Here is an 11065-nt window from a genome sequence, read left to right as displayed (position 1 = left end):
TCTTCTAATATATGATCCTGTCCCTCCCTGCCCCCTGTTTACTCTCTTTATCCTCTCTCTCCCAGATCCCTCTCTATATGTACTCCCATGATTAGTTTCCCCCTTTTAAGTAAGACTATACTATCCATACTTTTGTCTTTCTTCTTGTTAAGCACCATATGGTCTGTGTGTTTTATCATGAATATCGCAAGCTTTTGGGTTAATATCTACTTATCAGTGAGTACATGTCATGTGTGTTCTTTAGTGATTGGGTTACCATATCAGCATTTCACTTTTGACAGCATTTCAAATCTTTCTTATAAAGCTTTTGTGTGATGGGAAAGCTTATATAGAGGATGTATCTATGTGTGAACACTTGCAGATACTTTGATACTTTGATGAATTATGTATTTTTTTCATTAAGCATTACCTACTGTTAAGAGTTTTATAACATAAATTAACAAAACTCCATGGATAAAGACTAAATATTTAAGTGGCAGTTTTATTACCAAGCCATTTATTAAAGCAACAGTAAATTTTCCTCTAGGACCTATAAATTCACTAGTTATGAGCCTAAACATAGATTTAATTTGATTTTTTATTAAGTATCTCTGTGAGTGGTGGGAATAAGAAGTTATTTGTATGTAGTACTAATGAATTCTTCTGAGGAAGATAGCTGATAGAATAAACATGCATACACATAATATGCATATAATGTATATACTATATAATCATAAAATACAATAGATTAAATATATTAAAGAGATTTATTAGAACAGTTTACTGGCATTGGGTTGAATAGATCAATAATGAATATATCTTTAAAGTAAAGTCAATTATCGCAACTCATGTCCAACCAAAGAGCAGTTGGATATTGCTACAACTGACCAGGCAGGGGAGGACTGTAGCAGTGAAGGACATGTCTGTTGCTGTCTTTTGTTCCTAGTCATCTTGTATAATATATTTTTTGGCACAATAATACTTAGACAGTGGTATGAGTTCTTGATCAATTTTGGGGATGATTTTTCTATAACCTGATTCAAAATGAGTGGTATTTTGGCAATAATATTTTACCATGTAGTTTAATGGAAAATCACGTGCAATGGAAATAACTTGTGTTGTTTTGAATGCCTGTAGGGATCTCTTGACTAATAGCTATGAAGTAACCTGTACCTGGTAGAGAGATTTATAACTTTTTATTGGATATTTTATTTATTTACACTTCAAATGTTATCTCCTTTTCTGGTTTTTCCTCTGGAGCTCACCTATACCATCCCCCCAACCCCTTCTTTTATGAGGGTGCCACCTCACCCATCCAGCCACTCCTACCTCTCCACCCTGGCATTTTCTTACACTGTGGCATCAGGCCTTCCCAGGACCAAGAGCTTCTCCTGGCATTGGTTCCAAGAAGCCCATCCTCTGCTACATATGTGGCTGGAGCCATAGGTCCCTCCATGTGTGCTGCTTAGTTGGTGATTTGGTCCCTGGGAGATCTAGGGGTATTTGGTTGGTTGATATTTTTGTTGTTCCCGTGGCTATTAAACCCCTTCAACTCCTTCAGTCCTTTCTCTAACTCCTATACTGGGGACCTTGTTCTTGTTCAGTGATTGGCTGTGAGCACCCACCTCTGTATTTGTCAGTTTCTGGAAGAGTCTCTCAGGAAACAGCTGTATTAGGTTACTGTCAGTTATCACTTCTTAGCATCCACAATACGATCTGGTTTGGTGTCAGTACATGGGATGGATCCCCAGGTGGGGCAGTCTGAGGATAACCTATCCTTCAGATTCTGCTATACATTTTGCCTTTGTATGTCTTCCCTTGAGCATTTTGATCTCCCGTCTAAGAATGACTGAAGCACTCACGCTTGGTCTTCCTTCTTTTTGAGCTTCATGTGGTCTGTGAATTGAATCTTGGATATTCTGAACTTTGGGGCTAATATCCATTTACCAGTGAGCGCATACCATGTGCATTCGTTTGTGATTGGGCTAACTCACTCAGGATGATATTTTCTAATTCCATCTCCCTGTCTAAAAATTTCATGAAGTCAATGTTTTTAATTGATCAGAAATACTCTGTAGTGAAAGTGTACCAGATTTTCTGTATCTATTCCTCTGTTGAAGAACATTTGAGTTCTTTCCAGTGTCTGGATTCTAAATATAAGGCTGCTATGAACATAGTGGAGCATGTGTTCTTGTTATATATTGGAGTAAATTTGGGTATATGCCTAGGAGTAGTATAACTGTGTGCTCAGGTATTAATACACTGTTTTGTGAGGAACTTCTAGACTGAATTCCATAGTAGTTTTACCAGGTTGCAATCCCACTAAAAATGGAGGAGTATTTCTCTTTCTCCATATTCTCACCAGCATCTGTTGTCATCTGAGTTTTTAATCTTAGTCATACTGATTGGTGTGAATTGGAATCACAGGGGTGTTTTGATTTGCAGTTTTTTGATGACTAAGGATGTTAAACATTTCTTTAGGTGCTTTTCATGGATTTAGTATTCCTCAGTTGAGAAATTTTTTGTTTAGTTTAAAATACCATTTTTAATATTATTTAGTTCTCTGAGATCTCACTTCTTGATTTCTTTGTATATATTAGACATTAGCCCTCTATCAGACTTAGGATTGGTAAATTTTTTTTTGCCAATTTGTTGGTAGCTATTTTGTACTATTGGCAATGTCTTGTGCCTTATAAATGCACTGACATTTTATGAGAGTCCATTTGTGGATTGTTGATCTTAGAGCATAATGCATTGGTGTGCTGTTCATAAAATTTCCCCTGTGTTCATGTGTTCAAGGCTTTCCCCCCACCTTCTATTATTTTCAGTGTTTTATGTGAAGGTCCTTGATCCACTTAGGCTTGGGCTTTGTATAAGGACATTCATATTGTTTATATTTCATTCTTCCACATGCTAACGTACAATTGAACCAGAACCATTTGTTGAAAATGCTATCGTTTTTTTCCACTGGATGGTTTTAGCTCCTTTACCAAAGATCAAATGACTATGTCAGTTCATTTCTTGCTCTTCACTTCTATCCCATTGATCTACCTGCCAGTTTCTGTGTCAATATCCATGCAGTTTTAACACTACTGCTAGGTAATGCAATTTGAGTTCAGGTATGGTGATTCTCCCTGCCCCAGAAGTTCTTTTATTGTTGAGAATGGTTTTTGCTATCTTGGGTTTTTGTTATGTCAAATGAATTTGAGAATTGCTCTTTTTAACTCTAAGAACAATTGGGTTGAAGTTTGCATTGAATCTGTGCATTGCTTTTGCAAGATAGCCATTTGTACTATATTAATCATGTCATTCATGAGCATGGAGGGATCGCTGTAACTTCTGAGATCTTCGGTTTCTTTCTCCAGAGACTTGATGTTCCTATCATACAGATCTTTTACATGCTTTGCTACAGTCATGCAAAATACTTTATATTGTTTGTGACTATTGTGAAGAGAGTCATTTCCCTATTTTTTTCTCAGCTTGTTTATCCTCTCAGTAGAGGAATGCTACGGACTAGTTTGTGGTAATTTTTTATTTTATTTTTCTTAGATAGTTTATGTATTTATTTCAAATTTTATCACCTTTTGCCCATCTCCCATACCCCTCCCGCTCCTCCTGCTTCTACGAGAATGCTTCCACTCCCACCAAACCACTCCAACTTCAATGCCTTTGTATTATCCTACATTAGTGTAAATGAGCCTTCACAGGACCAAGGGCTTTTCCTCCTACTGATGCTGGATTATTCTATCCTCTGCTACATATGTGGGTGGAGTCTTGGGTCCTTCTATGTGTACTCATTGATTGGTAGCTTAGTTCCTTGGAGCTATCATAGTGTACGGTTGGTTGATATTGTTGTTCTTCTTATGGGGTTATAAAACCCTTCAGCTCCTTCAGTCTTTTCTCTAACTCCTCCATTGGAGTGCCCTTTTTCAATCTAATGGTGAGCTGCAAGTATCCTCTTCTTTATCAGTAGGGTTCTGGCAGAGCTCTCAGAAGACACCCATATCAGGCTCCTGTCAGCAAGAACCTCTTTTCATCAGCAATAGTGACTGGATTTGGTGGCTGCATATAGTATGGATCCCCAGGTGGGCCAATCTATGGAAGACATTTTCTTCAGTCCCTGCTCCACTTATTGTCCCTGTATTCCCTCCTATGGGTATTACTTTTAGCTATTTTTCTGATCCTAATTCGACTTTGGTACCTGGTATCTATCTAGAAAAATGTCCATTTCATCCAGATTTTCCTGTTGTGTTGATTATAAGCTTATATAGTAGGATCTGATTTTTTTAAAATTCCCTTGGTTTCTGTTGTTATGTTTCCTTTCTCATTTCTGATTTTGTTAAGTTGAGTACTATCTCTGTGCTCTCTGGTTAATCTGTCTAAGGGTTTATCTATCTTGTTAACTTTCTCAAAGAACCAGATACTACTTTTGTTCATTCTTTGTATAGTTATTTTTGTTTCTCCTTTGCTGATTTTAGTCCTGGATTTGACTATTTTCTATAGTCTACTTTTCTTGGGTATACTTGCTTCTTTTTATTCTAGAGCTTTCAGAAGTGCTGTCAAGCTGGTAGTGTATGTACTTTCCAGTTATTTTTTGGACACACTCAGTGTTGTGAGTTTTCCTCTTAGACTGCTTTTGTTGTGCCCCATAATTTTGTGTATATTATTGTATCATTTTCATTCAATTCTAAAAAGACTTTAATTTCTTTATTTCTTTCCTGCCCAAGTTACTATTTAGTAGATAATTGTATGTAAACTTAGTTTCATTTTGTTATTATTGAAGATCACCCTTAGTCCATTGGGGTCTGATAGAATGCATGGGATTATTTTGATTTTCTTGTATCTATTGAGGCCTGTTTTCTGACTGATTATATGCTCAATTTTGGAGAAGGTACCTTACGGTGGTGAGAAGAATTTATATTGTTTTATTTTAGTATGAATATTTTATAGATTTCTGTTAAATCCATTTGGTTCATAACTTCTTTTAGTTCACTGTATCTGTGTTGAGTTCCTGGTTCCATGAACTGTCCATTGATGAGCATAGGGTAATTAAGTCTCCCACTATTATTGTGTGAGGTGCAATATGTGATCTGAGCTTTAGTAAAGTTTCTATGAATTTCTATGAATTTGGGTGTCATTGCATTTGGAACATACATGTTCAGAATTGAGAGTTTGTTTTGGTAAATTTTTCCTTTGACGAGTATAAAGTGGCATACCTTATATTTTTGATAATTTTTTTTTGTTGAAAGTCGATTTTATTCAACATTAGAATGGCTACACTGGCTTGTTTCTTGGGACCATTTTCTGGCAACATTTTTCAAGCCTCTTACTCTGAGGTAGTGTCTGTCTTTCTCTTTGAGGGGCTTTTTCTGTATGCAGGAAAATGCTGGGTCTTCTTTACATAGCTAGACTTCTAGTTGATGTCTTTTTTTCTCTATATTAAATTGGGTATTTCTTATTTACATTTCAATTGTTATTACCTTTCCTGGTTTCCAAGCAAACATCCCCCTAACCCCTTCCCCTCCCATTCTAGATGGGTGTCCCCTCCCTATCCTCCTCCAATTACTGCCCTTCCCCCAACTATACTGTTCATTGTGGGTTCAGTCTTGGCAGGACCAAGGGCTTCCCCTTCCACTGGTGCCAATACTAGGCTATTCATTGCTACCTATGCAGTTGGAGCCCTGGGTCAGTCCATACATAGTCTTTGGGTAGTGGCTTAATCCCTGGAAGCTCTGGTTAGTTGGCATTGTTGTTCAATGTCCTTCTATTGGGGAACTGAGTCCATTGATGTTAAGAAATATTAAGGAAAAGTGATTGTTGCTTTCTGTTATTTTTGTTTTTATAGGTGGAGTTATGTTTGTGTGTGTGTATGTTCTTTTAGGTTTGTTGAAAGAAGGTTGCCTTCTTGCATTTTCTAGGATGTAGTTTTCTTGTGTTGAAAATTTCCAGCTATTATCCCTTGTAGGGCTGTATTTGTGTAAATATATTGTGTAAACTTGGTTTTTGCATGGAATATCTTGTTTTCTCTGTCTATGGTAATTGAGAATTTTGCTGGATATAGTAACCTGGCTGGCATTTATGTCCTCATAGGGTCTGTATGACATCTGTCCAGAATCTTCTGCCTTTTAGAGTCTCTGATGAAACATCTGGTATAATTCACATAGGTCTGCCTTTACATGTTACTTGACATTTTCCCCTTACTGCTTTTTAATATTTTTTCTTTGTTTAATGAAATTTGTGTTTTAATTATTATGTGATGGGAGTGTTTTCTTTTCTGGTCCAGTTTATTTAAAGTTTTATAGGCTTCTAATATGTTCATGAGCATCTTTTTTTAAGGTTAGGGGAGTTTTCTTCTACAATTTTGTTGAATATATTTACAGGCTCTTTAATTTGGGAATCTTTGCTCTCTTCTATACTTATTATCCTCATGTCTGATCTCAGTGTGTCCTGGATTTCCTTGGGTATCCAGCACTTGTGGTGTGAGTACTGGATTCTGGTGATGCCAAACAGCCTTGATTCTTTTGTTTAGGTTCTTGCACATGCCTCTTACCCTCTGGTAATCTGTGGTATTATTTGGTCTTGATGTCACTGACTGGAGGCTGCCTCTCATGTGAGGCTATGAGCCTACAATCTTAATTTTGTTAGCACTCCTGGGAGACCAGCTCTCTCCTGGTGGGATTTGTGTCTGGACACCTGTTCCACAGTGTTCACTCTGGGGTGCAAATAAAGACAAGAAAGATCTTGTCATCATGCGGTCTGCAATACCTGAGCCCTGGGGACTTCTGGCAGTTCCCTCTTTGGCCAGTTATTGGAGCAAAAATGATCATCTCACCTGTGGATTTAGGAGTGACAGCAATCCTGGGAGACTAAGTCTCTCCAGGTGAGATTTGTGTCTGGAGATCTGTGTTATAGGGATAACTCTGGGGAATAAATGGAGACTGTGTACAGAGCTTTATATATAAAAATCCATACCTTTTGGGGAGACCATTGTCCATCTATGCAATATATTTTTCTGTTAAAATGTATTATTATTTTATTATTACTATTACTATTACTATTATTACTTACAAGTGTATGTTTGCATATATCTATGTTTATGTATATGTATATCTATATATGTAATTTATATTATCTGTATCTACATATAGATACAGATATATAGATATATGCATGTCCTTTGTGTATGCACACATTGGTGCTATGGCCTATGTATGGATGTCAGAGGAAAACTAATTGGAGTTCTTTCTCTTTTCCAAATTTACATAGGTACTAAGGAGGACACTCAGCTAGGCAAGAGTACTCAAGCGATGGCCAACTGAGTTATTTCATTAAATCATCAGCCTCTTGTGTAATTTTATGCAGTATTATTATAATAACATGTTATATAACATATTATGTAATTTTACAGATAATGCAATGATATTACAATTGATTTAACTCATTAACTAATATACTGGAAAGTGTCTTCATGAACATGAGTACAACTCATAAGCATGGTTGTCCAGGAACTAGTGGCTACTTAGAGTAGAACATCACAGTGAACAACAGATCAGAAATGTTGGAAGATTCCTTAGTCTAAAATCTCTCTTGGCAGGTCAGTAAAGGAGTTAGACAACTTTCGATTTTTTCTCAACTTCTACTTCACTGCCAGTCTTTCTTTTGGCTTTGTATCTTCTTGATTTATAGAACAAATTAAAAAATGTTAATATTTTTATGAATTTAGTACAAAATTATTAAGTTTACTCTAACACTGGTAAATTGTGTTAAATTTATAAAACAAATTGAAAATGTTAACATTTTTATGAATTTAGCACATATTTATTAAATTTACTCTAAAACTGGTGAACTGTGTTTAAAAGCTCAATTATATTAGATTTTCTTGTGGATTATATTTTTGACCAACTTTGAAGCGCATCTTGCATTTACTATGAAAAGTTGCTTTTTTCTTTTCTTCATGATATTTTTTGTGGGAATGGTGCTGTAGTTTTTTTCACTTCTTAACAATTTTAACATATTACATTACCATGTTTGCATTATTTGCATATTTCTTTTTACACATTTGTATCCCTTAGGAGTATTTTTTCTTTCTTATTAATCATTTTATTTGTTTAAATTTCAAGTTTTATCTCATTCACCAGTTACCCCTCCACAAAATTGGCATCCCATTCACTCCTTTCTCCCCTCCCGTTTGCCTCACAGTGCTTGTAGAACCTCTCAGAAAACAGTCATACCAGACTTCTGTTGGCAAGCACTTCTTTGCATCAACAATAGTGCCTGCAGATTGGATAGATACCAATGTGGAGTGGTCTTTGGATATCTTTTCCTTCAGTCTCTATTCCATTCTATGCATATCTGTCCTTTTAACAGAAACATTTCTGGGTTAAAACTTTTGAGACAGTAGGTGATCCTATCCCTCAACTGGAGATGGTCTTTACAGGTTGCATCTCCCCTTTGTTGAAGATTTGAAATAAAGTCTTCACCATTGGGTCCTGGGAACCTTTTGCTTCCCTGGAGTCTGGGACTCTCTAGTGGCTAAACCCAGCCCTATTCCGCACTGTTATCAGTTTCTATTTTGTTGTAGTTCCGTTTCTCCAGTACCTGGTCCTGTCCCCCTTTTCCCTCCTGCTCCTCTCTCCAGCCCAGTTTCCTTCATCTCTGTACCTTGCATGATTGTTTTGTTCCCTGTTGCATATAGGATTGAAGTAGCTTCATGATGGTCTTTCTTCTCCTAATGCTCCATATGGTTTGTGGGTTATATCATGTGTATTCTTAACTTTCAGGCTAAAATTCACTTATGAGTAAGTACATATCATGTGTATTCATTTGCATCTGAATTACCTGACTCAGAATGATATTTTCTAGCTTCATTCATTTGCCTGTGAATTTTATTTTAATAGCTGAGAAGAACTGCAGTGTGAAAATATACCACAATTTCTGTATCCATTCCTCTGTTGAGGGACATCTGGGATGTATCCAGATTTTGGCTATTATAAATAAACCTGCAATAAACATAGTTCAGCACATGTTCTTGTTGTACATTGTAACATCTTTAGGGTATATGTCCAGGAGTGGTGTTGTTTGGTTTTCAGGAAGAACTATATCCAATTATCTGAGGAACAGGCCGATTGATTTCCAAAGTTGTTTACCAGCTTGCTGTTCAACCAGCAATAGAGGAGTGTTGTTCTTTCTCCACTTCCTAGCCAGCATTTCTTGTTGCCTGCATATTTTTATCTAAGCCATTATGAATGGTGTTAGGTGGAATCTCAGGTTCATTTTGGATTGCATTTCCCAGATGACTAAGTATGATGAATATTTCTATAATTGTTGCTCAGCCATTCAAGATTTCTCAGTTGAGAATTTTTTGATTAGCTCTGTACCTCATTTTTAATATGGTTATTTTGTTCTCTGGATTCTAACTTCTTGAGTTCTTTGTTGATTTTGGATATTAGTCCTCTATCAGATGTAACATTGGTAAAGATCTTTTCTTAATCTACGTGGTACTGATTTGTCCTATTGACAGTGTCCTTTGCATACAGAATATTTTCAATTTTCTGAGGCTCCATATTTTATTTGAATTAGCTTACATATTATATTTTGCTTCTGAGAGGATGCTCACCCACCCACCCACCTACTCACCCCCAAATTAGCTCCATCAATATTCCCCTTTCCTATCCCATCAAGTTTCTACAGAATTAAGTATAATATCTCCCATGGAGGCCAGACAAGCCAGTCTTCTGTTACATGTACAGTTGGGATGACAGACCATCTCTTGTATGCTGTTTGGTTAGTGACTTAGGCTTTGGGAGCTCTGTACGTTCCAGATTATTTGATACTGTTGTTCATCCTATGGGGTTAGTATCACTTTGGCTCCTTCAATTTTTCTACTAACTCTTCCATAAGGTTCCTAACCTCAGTCGAATGGTTGCCTGAAAATATCTGCATATGATTAAGTCAGCTGCTGGTAGAGCCACTCAGAGTATAATCATGCTATACTCTTGTCTACAAGCACAACCCAGCATCAATAATAGCGTCAGGGTTTGGTGTCTGGCATGGAATGGGTCCCTTATTGGGCCACTGGATGGCCTGTACCTCAGATTCTGCTCTATTCTTATCCCAAAATTTTCTATATACTACAGCAATTCTGGGTCAAAAGATTTGAAGATGGATGAGTGGCCCTTTGCCTCAACTTGGGGTCATTTCTTTCAGCTGCAAATGGACATTTCAGGTTCTATCTCCCCACTGTAGGACACATTTTTGCAAAGATCATCCCCATTGTGCCCTAAGAACTTTTTACAGCCCAGCTCTCTTCGAGACTAGAGGTTCATTTTACCTTCTACCCCCTCCTGCTTCCTATTCCTCTTCAGTCTCCTAGCCGTATAGTTTTCTCTCCTGTTTCTGCCAACCCCATACCTGATCCTGTCTGCACTTTCACATTCTTCTTTTCTTTCCTGTCAAAGTTTCTAGCTCCCTCTGCCTCCTGTGATTATTTCCCCACTTCTAAGTGGGACTCAAGCATCTGCATTTGGGATTTCCTTTATGTTAAGCTTCATAATTCTGTGAATTGTATTGTGGATATTCTGTACATATTGACTAATAGCCACTTATCTCTGAAAACATGCCATGCATGTGGTTTTGGATCTGGGTTATGTCACTCAGAATGATATTTTCTAGTTCCATTCATTGGCCTGAAATGTACATGATGTCCTGATTTTTAATAGCAGAATAGTATTCCATTGTGAACATGATCACATTTTCTGTATCTATTCTTAGATTGATGGACATCTCAGTTGTTTTCACCTTCTGGCTATTACAAATAAGGCTGCTATGAACATAGTGGCACACCTGTTCTAGTGGTATGTGGAGCATCTTTTGGATATGATAAGGAGTGGTATAGCTGGGTCTTCAGGTTGACCTAGTTCCAATTTTATGAGGAACTGCCAGACTGATTTCCAAAGTGGTTGTACCAGTTTGTGATCCCACCTGTAATGGAAGAGTGTTCCTCTGTCTCTTCGTCCTTGATAGCATATTCTATCACTTGAGATTTTTGTATTAGATATTCTGATTGTTGTATTATGGAATCTCAGGA

The sequence above is a fragment of the Rattus norvegicus genome, chromosome 1 (genome assembly GCF_021556685.1).
Source record: "Rattus norvegicus strain SHRSP/BbbUtx chromosome 1, alternate assembly SHRSP_T2T, whole genome shotgun sequence".
Classification (NCBI taxonomy): domain Eukaryota; kingdom Metazoa; phylum Chordata; class Mammalia; order Rodentia; family Muridae; genus Rattus; species Rattus norvegicus.
Note: the sequence above shows the minus strand (reverse complement) of the source record.